At 36.4% G+C, this 16,112-nt stretch overlaps 1 pseudogene; it reads left to right on the forward strand.

Annotated features, from left to right (window-relative positions):
- Positions 1-9,283: 9,283 nt before the first annotated feature.
- LOC107813651 (putative purine permease 11) lies at positions 9,284-13,588 on the forward strand (annotated as a pseudogene).
- Positions 13,589-16,112: the final 2,524 nt, after the last annotated feature.

Here is a 16,112-nt window from a genome sequence, read left to right on the forward strand (position 1 = left end):
CATCGTGTTTGCATAATGTTCTGGAGTCATAGCATATCTGTAGGATCTTAATAAAAGAAATCTCATTCCTTTCACCTTTTTACCGCATTCTTCCTTTACTACTCCATAGTTACCTGAACCACATAACTCTGACTTAATTCCATATCACACTATCTTCCCCCCCTTTAGGGGAGTACTAACATTTAATTCTATAAAGATTTACCTATAAATGTTTTACCTCTTCATCTTTGGCGTCTTTTCACATCTTCACTAACTCTTACTCACCCTGCGGTAACCCTTCTGTACCAAGGATAAATAAATTGCATACGCACGAGGGTGACACCTAGTGTATAAGGCACACTTAGTCCATTAAGCTTAACTCTACTCACAGTGGTTGCTTTAGGAAATCGTCTTCCTAAATGACCTTTAAAGGTTATTCTTCTGTTAAGACTAAAATAGCTCATAATGTTAACTATTATCAAATTCTCACAATGTTAACTATTATCAAATTCTTCGGTCCTTAATTAATTTCGATTTTATCATATTTACTAGCGCATACTAATTTCTATTACTCTGAGGGTCTAATTTAGCCTTCTAGTAATCATGTTGGAGTCACCAACTCATTTATCGAAATAAGGATATGACTTTATGACATATTTTTTTTTATTGTCTCAAGGCATGTCACCTCTTGTCTTTTCCTTCACTTGACTATAGACTCTGTCATCTTGTCATATTTTGATTTATCATTTTCGCCCATTTATGATATCTTACTCATAATGCTTCATTTACTCTTTTCTTATTCTTTTGCTAATGTTTCTATCTAATACATTGTTATGAAAACCTCAAAACAATATTCTTTCACTTTTAGCTTCGCTTACTCCATCCACTGGCTCTTTGGGTCGCCTGACATTCTCTCTTTACTAGGGACGGGAGCCATACTAAGGTAAGTATTTATCCCTTCTAGGATTCCAGTACCTATCTTCTGAATTTTCTAAACATTCTTGTATTCATATCTAACTGGACTATTCTAGAGTGCACCATCTGGGTGTCTCACAAGGAGAACTATTACCACGTTTGCAATATCCTTCAGAAATGTCAGCTAACGCTAACAATCCATTCACCATTTTGGGTTACTCTAACCCCAGCTGGATCCTGATATCCCATCATTCTCTTAAACTATATATATTAGCTCCCATAGGGTATAACTGAGAAGAGTGTGGCCAATTTTACATACCTCTATTAGTGTTGAAGGTAACTTAGAATGTTTATACTTATCTGACTGAATTGTAAATACTGATGATTTTCACTAACTGTTACCCTAAATACTGGGTACCTCGTACCCTCCTTCACCTTATTTTTGTTACCTGTTAAAGCTTATACTTTTACCTTCTGATTCTCCCATGGCCTGCTACTCACAGGGTGTGTTTGATATTCCTATCTTAGGGTCTTAAGTAGAAAATATACACAAATGGTATGCACTGATAGGGCCTCAAAATGGGCCATGCCGTCAAGAATTCTCTCTCTACTAGTGCCCTTTCTAATTGCAAGAATCTATGTATCATTAGCAAACATAAGTCATGGCTCAAACTCTTATGACTCAGCCCTATAGCACGATTTGGATTTCAAAGAAGGGTAATAGACTCCTAAATGTCTTGTAACTTCCTATTTATATAAACTGGTGCACAAAACATCTATAAACAAGGCTCTACAAGATACAACTTGTAGAGTACTCCCTAAGATAGAACTGCTCGGATACCAAGTTTCTCACGCCCCAAATCTGGGGAGGCGAGACCGGCACTCGGTGCCTCACTTGACCGAGCGTACCAACCTGGGACTGAGGGACTCTGAACATACAATGTAATACTTCGTCCATAGGGCCACAATTTGTGAAATAAAATATAAAACTTAATGGAGACTAGCTCCAACTGAACATGTACAAATGGCTCACAAGGCCACAATACTGATATACAAAATATACAAGACTCGTGTACAAGCCTCTAGGGATAACAGAACTGTATCATGGTCGGGACAGATCCTAGACTTACCCATCACACCTGTATATATAAAATGGACTCTAAAGTCTAGACCTGGTAACTTTGGGGGAGTGGAGCTTACCAATCAGGATGATGTTTAGCTCTATCTATGAGAAGGTCTATCCGACTATCTATTAGGACCAGCATGCATGAAATGCAGCATCCCCCACAAAAGGGACGTAAGTACGAAATAATGTACCGAGTATGTAAAGCAATAGAATAACTGAAAGCTGAGATTGAACTGATAATATAACAACCGAAAGTAACTGGGAGTCAAGGATGATATGACGATATTCTTACCTGCTGATACTGACTCATCTCTCTCAGTATAGTAAGTAAAATAGTTGTCTGGACATATAAGGCTCGGTACATGTAACTACACTGCATTCGTAGGCTCTCTCATTGGTGCTCGGCCATACTAGGATTAGTATCTTGACCATTCTGGGCTCGTCCAGAGGCGCTCGGCCACAGTAGGCTCGATATATAACTTACCATCTTATCAGAAGTTCCCTAATACAACCTTCTCACTAATTATAGCTCGGTGGTGGTGAAAATATTATAATACTGTATGTATATAAAATGGACTCCAAAGTCTAGACCTGGTAACTTTGGGGGAGTGGAGCTTACCAATCAGGATGATGTTTAACTCTGTATATGGGAGGGTATATATATATATATGCAATAATCACGTTGAACTCATCTCGTTGCACTTTAATCAAAAACAATGATAATAAGGCTATCGTTAAGCTACAAAAGATGCAACTACCGTACATTGAATGAAAAGCTTATCTTATATTAAAACAAGCAGCTTCTCCCCTACTTTCATTACTCTCCCAAGTCCATAGACCAACAAGAATCCATACAACCTTCAACTATATACTTTTAGAACCATAACACAAATCAATCTACACGACAACAAGTGCATAAACATCACCAACGAAACTACTATTTAACACGATGAGAGACAAGCTCGGATTGAATCCCTTTTGAACCCTTTAATCCCAAAGTCATTCATTCATTAACTTAACAATATATCCAGCATGATTTTGAGTACAATGGGAGGACTTCTAACCTCCTATTCATCTCCTAATTCACCCTCAAGTAACCCAACAATCAACAACAACAACAAGTACCACTTTCCATTGTTATGTTGTCCTTTCTCTTTATATTCACAGTACCAACAACAAGTTCGAGATGTAGACAATATATTTATAATAACAACATCATAGGAAAGTCATTTTCCAAGTTTTTAAACCATTTAAAGTTCATGGAAACAACCTTTCCAAAACAGTCCATTTAAAACTATAACACCTCAAACTATTACATGTCTCCTCTGGGAGTATCTTGCTCAAATAATGCAACTAACATTTAAACCACTTCAAGCACATGTAGTAGAATGTTATACTCACCTTAACCAGTAGAAACAACTTGAAATCCCTAGCTGGTGTAACTCACAACAACCCTCAATCACACCGCAAAACTATAAGAGTTGTATTCTCTTCTTGAACCAGATTTTGGTGTTCAAGTTGGTGTGTAACAATTGTATATCGCCTTGAAGCTCTAGTATATATGAAGGAGGGATTTATTCTTACCTTAATCAATAATAATACCACTTAAAACAACCACCCACACGAGATGGAACATCACCAAAATCAGCAGCCACAAGAAGAACAAGAAACTCACTAGCACAACGGAATTTCTAGCATTTGATGCATGTTTTTATCTTTGATTTTCACTCTAGAATCATGGAGACTGATTTAAGAGTGTTTTGGGAGAGTATAGGGTCTGTTTGGGTCGAATAAATGAACCCAAATGAGCCTTGCCCCGATCTTTAAAGGTTGGAGAATCATCCACCGCCTAAGTGTATCCCGATGAGAGCTGCTTGAGCAGTCTCGCGAAAACACGAATTTCTCTCTACTCCAATGTCGTACTAATGAATGCGAAAGTACATGTTATAACATTCTCAATTTGTCGACTTTCGACAAAACTTATTTTCTTCAATTCGTTTAGCTTCTAAGCCTTCCAACCCTTTTGGTATTTTTTATCCATGACCTTAAATATTTGTAAACTCTAAGGTAACATGATTAACTTACTTTATATACTTTCAAAGATGATCTCATTTATGAGCTTACATCAGTTGACTTACGACGTACTCTCACGTACGAAAACATGTAGAGTAACAATACTAACCCAACTTCTTTAGATTACTCTTGACCAACTTCTAAGACATCACTTTTCTCTTCCAATAAACTATAATATTCAGCCAAGTATCGCACCAAGTAATCCCGATGCCATGCCCCAAACTCGGAGAGCGCGATCGGCACTCAACCAAGAGAACCCGGCCGAGCAAGCCTGTTAGATTTTCTTCTACCCAAACTCATCCATGAATAAAGAGGAGATGTACTATATTAATCAATCACTGAAAATATTTTATAGAATTAATGAAAAACATGATTTCCAAATACCAGCAATTCTAGTTCAATTCCCAACTTCAACCACAACCCACAACCTATCTATGGAGCCTCTAAGTACAATAGAAGAGTAATATTGAAATGCCGTAACAAGGCCCCGACTATGCCTCAAAATACAGTACATGAGAAATAAATGATACATGACCCCGAAATAAAGTAGGGCTCACCAAATCAGCTAAAAAGAGTGTACTGCTATCACTGATCAATGCCGTCTGCTGTAGAACCACCTGCATCCATTTAAAGATGAAGCGCCCTCGGCAAAAGGGACGTTAGTACTGTCGAATAGCACTAGTATGTATAGCTAAAAGTCCTCTTTCAAAATAGAACGCCTATATAAGAAAAGGCAACACATAGAAACAGCAAGTCATAATCAACAATATCCAAGTGTTCAGTTTAAACATAATAATTTTCAAAATACGAACTTCATATGCAATTTTGGTTGGGAGATCATTAGCACCGATATACCACCGTCTTTGTTAACACGGAGTCTGATCACGCCCGATCGGCTAGGCCATCTCCCTATGAACAATGTGATTTGACATGTGATGCGAAAGAAAGTTGTTACCGAGAGTAGTACCACCATATGCGCAATATGGCGTCTTATCTCCACCCGATCAGCTAGGCCGCCTTCCCACATATGCCGTGTGGGTTGACTTTTCCAATCCACAAAGGTTCCAGTTTCATCCCAATTAAGTGGAATAATATCATAATTTTCCAAAGGTTCCAATTTCATCCCAAATAAGGGGAATAATCCCAATCCACCCCTACACCGGCATGTGTAGTTTCAGGTGTAGGCCATATGACCCACCCTTCCTCGGTATTGCTAATGATGCTCCCAAGAATATTTTTTGATTTGATTTGCAAACAGAAATATAATAAATATAATTGTACTCACCTCAACATCTTTCACATTGTATAAATTCTCATTAGTATTTCCAGTCATTCACAACGACATTATTTCCTTGGCTCATTAGGCCATTCACAAGATTATTTATTCCTGGCACGATGGTCGTATTTCATATTCTACACTTTTAACTCTTTCAATATCCAAGATTACCATCAAATATCAACATATAGAAAATTTTACAAATCATATACTTTTAATCCATTTGAAAGAATGAGGCATACCAACCAACCAACATATACTTCCCAAAGAATGAGGCATACCAACCAACAATAGAAACACACATAAAAAATCATAAACAATCAATACACCATTTACTCTAGCAATACTCTTCCCCAGAAATGACAATGAACAATTTCAACACATGAGTATATAGAACTCGAATCACACTGGATATATTTATACAGCAAAGCATTAGTTAAAACAGCCACTAATTGGCATGGATTGAATACAAAAGCTTTTACGAAATTCTATATTCAAAGTCATTTTAAAAAAAATGAGTCGAGGCTCATTTCATATTCTTTATCGCATCTTCTAAAATCATTTGCGCTACTAGCCACAATCATAACTTAAATTCTTGGCACGTTGGCCACACTCTATATCTCCAATTCAATTATTTCATTTCAAACCACCTTTATAGGTTATCAACAATAAGACATTTCCAATCAAGACTTTAGGTACACATATGAGCAATTTTGAGTCTTATGCATATCGAGTTTTTGTCACCCAATTGGTATACTAGTTCTCATTTAAAACACGACGCAAAGCCACACCATTTTAATACGCAAACCATACTTTGAACATCTATCTTTCGACATAAGGCTCATTCGGAATAAACAAGTTCATAGGGAATAACCCGGAATATAGAAGTTAGGAATCTTGAACCAATCATACTTGATCTTACGGAAACATTATGGATATCTATTCCAAGAGAGAAAGTTTAGCCAACATACCTTGCTTTGAGCTTTCCTTAAATTACTACAATGTTCCGAAAATTCTAGCAATCCTAATATATTTTGAGACATAACAAAATTGAACCATTATTAGGAAGATATTCATGATCTCAGTCCATTTGAGCATTTTATCAAACACTGGGTGTGCAAATCTAACTACAAGGTTCTTCTACAAGATTTCATTCACTCCATAACCCAATCTTTACTTATTTGAGCTCAACAATCCTCCCACAAATCTTATTAGTACAAGCATGTATAAATAATGCTCTTATACGCAAGAATCATACTCCAAATCAACCATTTTTTACCCAAATTCGAAATTGAAAACTAGGGTATGGAACCTTACCTCTTAGATGAAGTTCTTGGAATTAGCTTCCTTGATTCTGGAAGATTGGTGCAAGATTGGATGATTATAATGTTAGATTCCCTATTTTTATCCCTAAAATGCTCTCACCTCTCTCTAAAACCCTCAGAAAAATACCCCAAAATAAGCCCCAAAGGCTATTTATCAAAATGGGGTTGGGTTATGAAAATAGAAATATTAACCCTCCGAAAGCAGGTCTGCGGTCACATAATGGACCGCAGAATGGGTATGCGGGTCGCAAAATGCACCGCAAAATTGATGCCCAGAAATGGGCTTCACTGGACAGGTCTGCGACCATTTTGCGGTCGCATAACTACTTCTGCGATCGCATAATGGTTCTGCGATCGCAAAATCGCATTTTTCTAGCCTTTGGTAATTTGGTCATAACTTCTCGTAGGAATGTCCAAATGACGAACGGTTTGAAGCGTTGGAAACTATACCCAAAGGGATTTAATTTTATAGGTAAATAAACATATAAATATTCATATCAAGAGAGGTACAAACGTTTGAATTAGATCATGCGAGAACTCACTTGAAACTTTATCCCATCATAAAATTTTCAACTTGACTTAGCCTTGTGCCCTTCTTAGACCATAAATCATTCGTAATTCACCTAATACATATATTATCTTAATCAATTGATATCATTCATATAATAGTCTGTGTCTACACATAAAATAATTTAATTAGCGCACATCGACTTTCTTAATAACGCTTAAATACTTTAAATTTTTCCGAGGTGTTACACCCAACAAGGAACTATGCCATCCTAATATTTATAAGCCATTTATTTCCCCTTCATGCACCAAAAATTATTTCAAACCGAAATTTTTAATCTAAATAACCCTCGAATGAATCTGAAACTATTCCTTTCATCTCTCTAATGTTGCATTGTAGAATAAATAATAATATAGAAGTACTCTAAGTCCTTTTCATAATCCAATACCAGTCATAAATTCTTAACAAAATAAAATATTAGGTAAATCCTTAGGTTTCATATCTTGGAACTTGAACCTACTAGAACCACTCTCGACAACCACCCACTCTGCTCTAGTCCCAGATGCATAACCAAACATACTGAACAACTTGTGCTCTGTTAACACACGATTTCTCTTAAAGAAGCAACCTCATTCTTAGGAAACCGAGTGAATCCTTTCTCCTTGTATACTATATCCACAAAGAATATTAAACTTATGTCATTCAACAACCTTCATATATCAATCAAGAGTAATACATAACACATCAATAAATTTCTTGCACAAGCCATCCTCGATATCCCCTTCTCAAGTCATAACTAATCCACAAGTGTACCTTAGTCCAAGAACTATAAAAACACATGTCCTTATGATTCGATCATAAATGGTGGGCTCCCCTACTTAGCTTAAAGCCATAATTACATTATCTGAAACCCTATAACAACTTTTCCTATTTAACTACCATGACCTCATACTGTTACCTAACTAAATTTCTCATAAGCTCATGTAGTAAAAATCATAACACATTTAAAGTTATATTTCAAATGTAGACTCATCCTTATGATAATCGTGTCATCTTCCTCAAGCGATTCAAACTCTCATTGTAACACATACATACAACTGGATAGAAATCAAACTCTTCATAAGAGCCTCATAAAAGCCATACAACCTCAAACATTCTCACATGAGATAATCCACACGTTTATCCCTAATGCAACCTCTTTTTGAGACATTATCAGGGTTACAACCTCTATGCAATCAATTAATCTTTCTGAGTCTACACTTGTCAACAAGCTGTAAGAATCTATTTTATTCCACTAGTGAACAACTGAAAGTCCACCGACACATCTATACTTTAAGATTGTACTGCACACCAAGATGATAATCAAGTGCTTATATTCCCTTTACATCTCCAGAAAATCCGTCTCGTCACATTCAAATCCTCTAAGTGTAGTCTTTAGACATATAACACGTATTACAAATCTGCCTCGTTAACTCTGCCACTTCTCTTTAGAAACATATTCTTCATTTTATTTCAAGACTATAGACGCACCCACTCAATTATAGAGCAACTAATGGTGAAAACATAGCTATCTTAGGGCTCGCTATACCATAACTCCTATTTCTAGGAGCGCTATCGGAAATTGGAATTCAAAATAGCCTGCTCGCTTACCTGAGTCCCTTGAGCCAAAGATGCAGTCCATACCTAGCCACTTATATGCAACATCATCGCAAGCCACTCGTGCCCAACTAAATCGAGTTCGCAACATTGCATACAAATATATAGAAATAAACTGTATATTTTTGTTTATGTAAATTCCAAGCATATGATGTATTTTTTTCATACCAACATTGTACTTTTTAATCTTAGTGGCTCGTGACTTGAACTACCAGTTCTTGGAGATAGTTTTATTAATTTTTGTATTCTCATCTTATTATTTGTTTGATGATTATCAGTTCGAGATGTGTTATGCAGCGGGTTGGGTCAGGTGTCATTACGACTTGGTGAGATTTGGATCATGACAAGTTGGAATCAGAACTTTAGATTCATAGGTTCTACGAATCATGATCAAATGTCTAGTAATCCTATACTACCATAAACAAATGGTAGCTTATAATAGGAACACTGGTACATCTTCAATGCTAGCTTTCGACTTCGACAACAGCTCAGCTCTATGCAAGGTTTAGAAGTATAGTATAAGTACAACCGACCATATATACTTAATAAGTATCAAGACTAATTTTAACAACGTAATATCGAGGTTTGGTCAAAATATTCTCACTTTATATAACCTGGTCAAGACTAACTTTAACGACATAATATCGACGTAATATTCTCTTTATATAATAGAGAAATAGCCTAGGAACAAAGGATATCAATAGAAAGTTGATCAATCAAAGAAGAAGATAATAAGCATGCTTTTTCGAATAACTAGGTTAAAAGCATATATAAATGCACCAAATTTGTATACAAAGGAAATATGCACCAAACAAATCTACTTCAATACTTCTATATAAATGTAGGGCGTCGATGCACGATAAAGTTCCAAGTTTACATCAATTCTCAAATAGTATTTTATATCAATGCTTTACATGAGTCTAAAATGTCCATGCATCATGAAGACTCAGCATATACATAAACTCCCACACTCCCTAAGTGTCCTTCAATCCACTAATAAGTCCTATGCATATGTAAAATGCATGGATAAGCATGTGTTAATGATATGCATGAATGTTTCAACATAAGTCTAGAATGTCAATACCTGCTCAAGACTCAACCTTTCCACATGATTAATATCAATCCATAATCACTCGGCACACTTCATGTGTCTGGCACAAATTCCTCTCACAATCAATGTACCTGCCCTCTCAGGACCCAAGGTAACATGGATCCAGAGTGACCGATCCATATTCAAGCACTACCGTTGCAGCGTATAACCCGATCCAACATAATACAATTTTGGTGTACAACTTGATCCAACATAATATTTTTTCAGCGTGCAACCTTATCGAACATAATACTTAATATCTCAGAAGTCAGTCATCAATCTGCTCATATGTCTCAATGTTACAAAGTATCTCGCAGTACCATAATCATATCAATCTGCATGGAGTGTACTATCATGCCCTAACTCAGCTTGTACAGATGTATCTATATATTGAGATGTATGCATATGCGTGTGCGATTATATATGTATAGTGCATAGGGACATAAGAAATAAATATGCGGATGTATGCTCTTGAGAGTAATGTATGACTACAGTTGAATCAATTAGCTCAACATATCAAGAATGAATCATCAGCTCCAAATTAGGAATCATCGATCTAGGCATGATGTAACATAAATAAGAATGTTTAGGTAGTCATTCCAATAGTTAAAAGATGTCATGAATATAGCATGTAATACATCATGTCAAAATAGCCAGTTATGGTCAACAAGGAACCTCGAGCCGTAACATATCTTCTAGCACGATTAAGAGAGATCATGTAGTCATACCGAAATTAAAGCATATCATAAGCAAAGCATATGCCTTCACAGGGAATAACAAGGATTAAAATCTACCGCGAGTATGATATAACCTTAGTGTCCGCATATATGCTCATCACTTCCTTCTACGTCACCTCCAAACACATAACATGTAGCACATAAGTCCAAGTTTAGAAATTATTCCCTCAAGTCTATGTTAAGCAAGATATTTACCTTATCCGGGCGAGTCTTCAACACCAAATCACGCCTTTTTCTTTGTTCTTGACCTCAAAGTATCCAAAACCTAGCCAATATCATTCACGAAAGTCAAATAATTCTAAAGAAAGCAATCCAATCAATAAAGCTTCCATTTTTGAAAAAATTCAAAAAAGTTAATAAAAGTTAACCAGGGCCCACATGTTCAAAACCCTCAACCAAGACCTAATCCTAATGACCCATAATACTACGAGTCCAGATATGTGATTAGTTTTTAAATATGAGTCCAAATAGGTATTCAAATACTCAAAGACTATTTACTTAAATTTTAGACAAATCCCCCAACTTTTCTTGTTTAATCCCATATTTTGATGTCTAATCTATTGATAGATTCATATGCAAATTGTAGATATAGGTTAGAATTACTTACACCAAGCTTGTTGATGAAGATCTAGGTCAAAACTTCTCAAAACTAAGCTCCCCAACTCTATAAAGTGGTGAAGAATGAAATAATATTACAAAACTTGGTATTTATACAAAAGTTCTGAACCTACACAGTACGGGCTGCACTTCATGGCTGCACTTCTCATTGCAGGCCGCAATCTAACCCTTGTGGCTGCATTTAGCATGATATCAACAGTGATTGCACTGCCACTTTTCAGTAAAATGGCCATAACATTTTGTACAGATGTTAAAATGACAAAAGGTTTGAATTTGAAAACTTAACACAAATAGCTACAACCTTTATACACGGATCATCCTCAAATTCATTATAAATTATGAGATATATGATTTCAAAATCAAACCAACAAACTTATAGATCCCTGTTGCGGTCCTCATTGCGGTCCACACTTTGCCCATCACCTAAGCACTCGGGAGATTGCCTCTGCATTCAAGGCTTTATCTCAACACTCGAGACATTGTTTTAGCACTCTAAAAGTTCCTTTCGCACTCCAAAAAGTGCCCTCCGCACAACTGAAAGTGTAGAACATCATCAATGTGACAAAATGCTCAAAGTGTGGATCAACCAGAAGAGGTATGCATAAAAGTATTTGCATCCAGGAGGAATCCTAGAATTTCGTCTATTTTCTGGGTTTAGAAACTTTTTTAAAACTCACCTGAGGCTCTCGGGACCTTGTCCAATCATTCCAACTAGTCCAAATAACCTATATGGAGTTGTACAAAGGCTCAAAAAACCTACAGGAATCTCACAATAAATAATCGAGGCTCAAACCAAATAGAATTTCTGTTAAGTTCTTAAATTTTTATTCTTTCAAAAGAGTGTCTGAATCATACTTAGACACTTCAGATTACCTCCAGACTTTGCACAAAAGTTTAATTCAACTATATAGACCTATTAAAAATCTCAAAATACCAACCAAAGTCCATTAGTATCAAAGTTAACTCTTGGTCAAACTTATAAACTCTTAAGTTATTTGAATTTCCAACTCCCGATAAGTGGCATTGGATCCTTCTAGGAATATCCAAAATCCAATCCGAACATACACAAAAGTCCAAAATCATCATAAGAACCTACACGAACCATCAACAGCCCATTCCATGTCCGTTAAACCAAAAGTCAAACTTTGGTCAATTCTTCCAACTTAAAGCTTCCATTTAGGAACTGTGTTCCAAATATTTCCCAAACCTCTTGGGACTAAAATCACCCATACTTGCAAGTAATAAAACATCATATGAACCTACTCAAAGTCTCAAAATCACAAAACATTTCTAGAACTCTAAACGATCGTATTGGATTGTTATACTGTGTTCTCTGTTATATCATTCTCAACTTGGTCATAGTGTTGTTTGATAGTAGATAAATAGGAACCATTTTGAGTGAAAGATGGTGCTTCAAATGGGCAGCATCAACATATCAAGCTTAGTTGTTTTCACTTTTGGCTTCTGGTGGCACTCAACATTGCTCTTCTGCTCGTTGGACAAGCTATTGTTGTTATTTAAGGGAGATATTACTATAACAAAGGTGGAAGTAGTAAGTGGATGGACACTCTTGTTCAAGCAACATTATTTCCAATTGTATTCATTCCAGGCCTTTTTATTTCTTCTCCTAAACATTCAGAAGTCTCTAGCTCACCTTCTATTATCATATTTATAGTAGTTTATTTCATTTTGGGTGCATCATTGCAGGAGATAACAAGCGATATTCCCTTGAATTATTATATCTCTTAGCCTCTACTTATTTGCATGAAGCAATTGGCCTTTAATGTTGTCTTCATGTTTTTTCTAAACAGTCAAAAGTTCACAACATTGATCCTCAATTGATTGTCACTTCTGTATTTGCTTCTCTTCTTGTTCTTAACAACGATTCTGATAACCCATTAGGCATTTATAAGTGGAAATATGCCATTAGATTTCTAGCCACTCTTGGCTCTTAAGATTTTTACTCTCTCTTGCTTTCCCTAATGAAGCTTTCATTCCAAATGGTACTAAAGAAAGAAACATTTTTTTTTTCTTGAAATTCAAATTTACACATTAATTGTCGCCATTGGTATTTTTGTTATTGGTCTTTTGTTAGTGGAGAATGGAAGACTTTGCAGGGTGAAATGTCTAGTTTTAGTATTGGAAGAATTTCATATATGATGACCTTGGTATGGACAGCTATATCTTGGCAGATTAGTTCAGTTGGTGTTGTAAGTTTTGTTTTTGTGATATCTTCACTATTGTCAAGCGTCATTAGCACACTTTCTCTTGCTGAATTACATTGACGATGTTAAGGCAATGACAACACAAAGCAATCTTGATAATTGTTTATTCATAATAAGGTACAATCAAATTTGTATGCATGGTTTATAGATATGTGGATTAATATGATCCGATTAATAAAATAACAAAGAACAAGAAAAAAAAAATATAATTAAGAAGATAGCAAGCCTAAAATACAGATTAATTCACCGGAATCAAGGATCACTAGAAAGCTTCGATAATAGACATTTTGTATAAAACTTAGGAAAATGAGAAAAAGAGAGATAGCCTTTGTTTTTCTTGTCTTTAGTATCCTTACAATGAGAAAAAATATTACTATTTATAGTTAAATCTGCGGAGACAAGATCCTCAAACCTCGCTCTCTTAAAGATGAATAAAAATCTCGCTTGATGGCTGCCTAACATTGGGGATAAATGCTAAGATTTTCCGTATGGGTTGCTTCTTTAATGCTGCTTTCTCCAACAGGCACCTTGCTTTTAAATTTACTTCTCCGATCTTTATGTCCTCGAAATTCGTACAATATCGATAACGTATCTATATCCAATAATAACTATATATTGACTCATCTCCACTCTGTCATCACTGCCATATCTCTGCTCAAGAAACATCTACCTGTAAACCCTAAATTTTATCCAATACAGATAGTCCCCCTACTTTTTTGTGACTCAACTTGATGTGACGGGGAAGTAGATAAGACCTTCCCTTTTCTTGGCAGAAAAGTTCTTGAACGGTTTCTAACACTTGAAAGGACACATATCTTTTTGTATTTAATGAGTTTAACACGTGTCTCCCCATGATGTGACGAATAATTTTTTCCAGTTACCAAGGTAATGATGGATTTACTAAACCGCTATAAACTCACCCCTGTCACATATTTTTACTTTACTTTTTTTTTGAATCTTTTCAATAAATCCTTGAACTCTCTACAACTCATCTTCTGCTGCTACACAATACGACCTTGTTATGGTCATGACTTCATCTCTTCCTTCAATCACCAACGTCAGGACTTACATTGGTGGTGGACCATCCAAGAAAAACAAACCCAAAAGTTCCAATGCTAAACCTTCCATAGCAAATATGATCGTTCCTAAAGAATGGTCCTTCAATATGGATCTCCATATCCAAAAAACTTCCTCTAACCCTAACGACGACATAAATAGAGCGGTTGGCAAATATCCTTCCTCTATTTTTTCGATCAGCGTTCCTGTTTTGAAGGTGAATTATGGCTGGAATAATATTGAAATTTTGGCCGCCCTCAAAGTAGAGAGGGTAACTTTTAGTAAACCAGGATATGTTTTTGTTTATACACCCTTTTATGCTCAGGCTTGGAAAGAAAATCTACCTTGTTATTCTTGAGTTTAGCCGGAATTACCAAGTTTGTTTGGCTCAGGTGGGTCTAGCGAGATGGCGTATGATAGCTTGTCTCCGGTATCTGCGGTCCTGAGCACAAGAAGATCTCATTCTTGCATACCTCATCTTCCTTTACGCTTCCAAGATCTTTCGAGGATGCGTGATTCAAACTCGGCAAACATGGTCACAATGCCACCATCACCGGCGTGGATGATGAAAATGATCGTGGTTGGATGGAGAGGTTTGTCGCCGAGTCTCCCGAGGCTATTATATCACCATCAACATCCCCAATTCTTGAAACGTGGAACTATACTTGTATGATTTCTTAAATATCTCTTTCTTTATTATTTCGAAAAAGATTTTCATCTTCCTGAACTCTTCTTCCTTCTATTTTAGCTATTTGTTGGCTCCCCAGTAGTAGAAAATCTAATAAACCTGACCCAATGGGTTCAGATGATTTTGGACTCTTCCACGCCGGAACTCCGCACGTGGAGAGAAATTTTCATAAAGAATAACTGGAGGTGTAGGATCATGGTGAGAATACTTTAATCTTTTCTTCTTGTTAACGCATGCCTTCATTTGGTAATAGACTGTTGACTTTTCCCGTTTTACATTGAAACCTCGGGCCTTTATAAGGGGTCATATGTTTGTCCGGTCGTCAAAGTTTTTCTCGACCCGAAGGTGGCCCAATAACAACTTCAAGAAGTCCTTGAGCGGAAAAGAGCTGAGGCGAAAATACAACCCCCGGTTACAAAGGAAATTCCTGTAGGACCGGACTTTGTGGTCCTTGATGAGGAAGAAACTGAGGATCATGGTGAAACAATTTCTCTTCATAGAAGAAAAAGAAAAAGAGCTCCAGTAGTTTATCCGAAAGAAGTGAAGAGACTCTTTCGAGAGTCTGAATTGGCTGAAACAACTGACTCTTTTCCGATCTCTAGTCGTTTTTACTGGCTAGAAAGGTACTACACAAAGTGCTGCACAAATTTCTGCTCTACCACCAGCTTCTACTCCATCACCGATCACCACTGACCGGGAGCAAGATGTTCATTCCCCCGGTGTGCGCGAGGTGACGAGTATGTACTTGAGCTTATTTGTGAAAATTAACCGGTTTAGACTCTTAGGCTTCTTTTCGTATTTATTTGAAATTGCTAGCACATGTTATATCTTTTATTCGCC

This window comes from Nicotiana tabacum, chromosome 23, assembly GCF_000715075.1.
Source record: "Nicotiana tabacum cultivar K326 chromosome 23, ASM71507v2, whole genome shotgun sequence".
Classification (NCBI taxonomy): Eukaryota; Viridiplantae; Streptophyta; class Magnoliopsida; order Solanales; family Solanaceae; genus Nicotiana; species Nicotiana tabacum.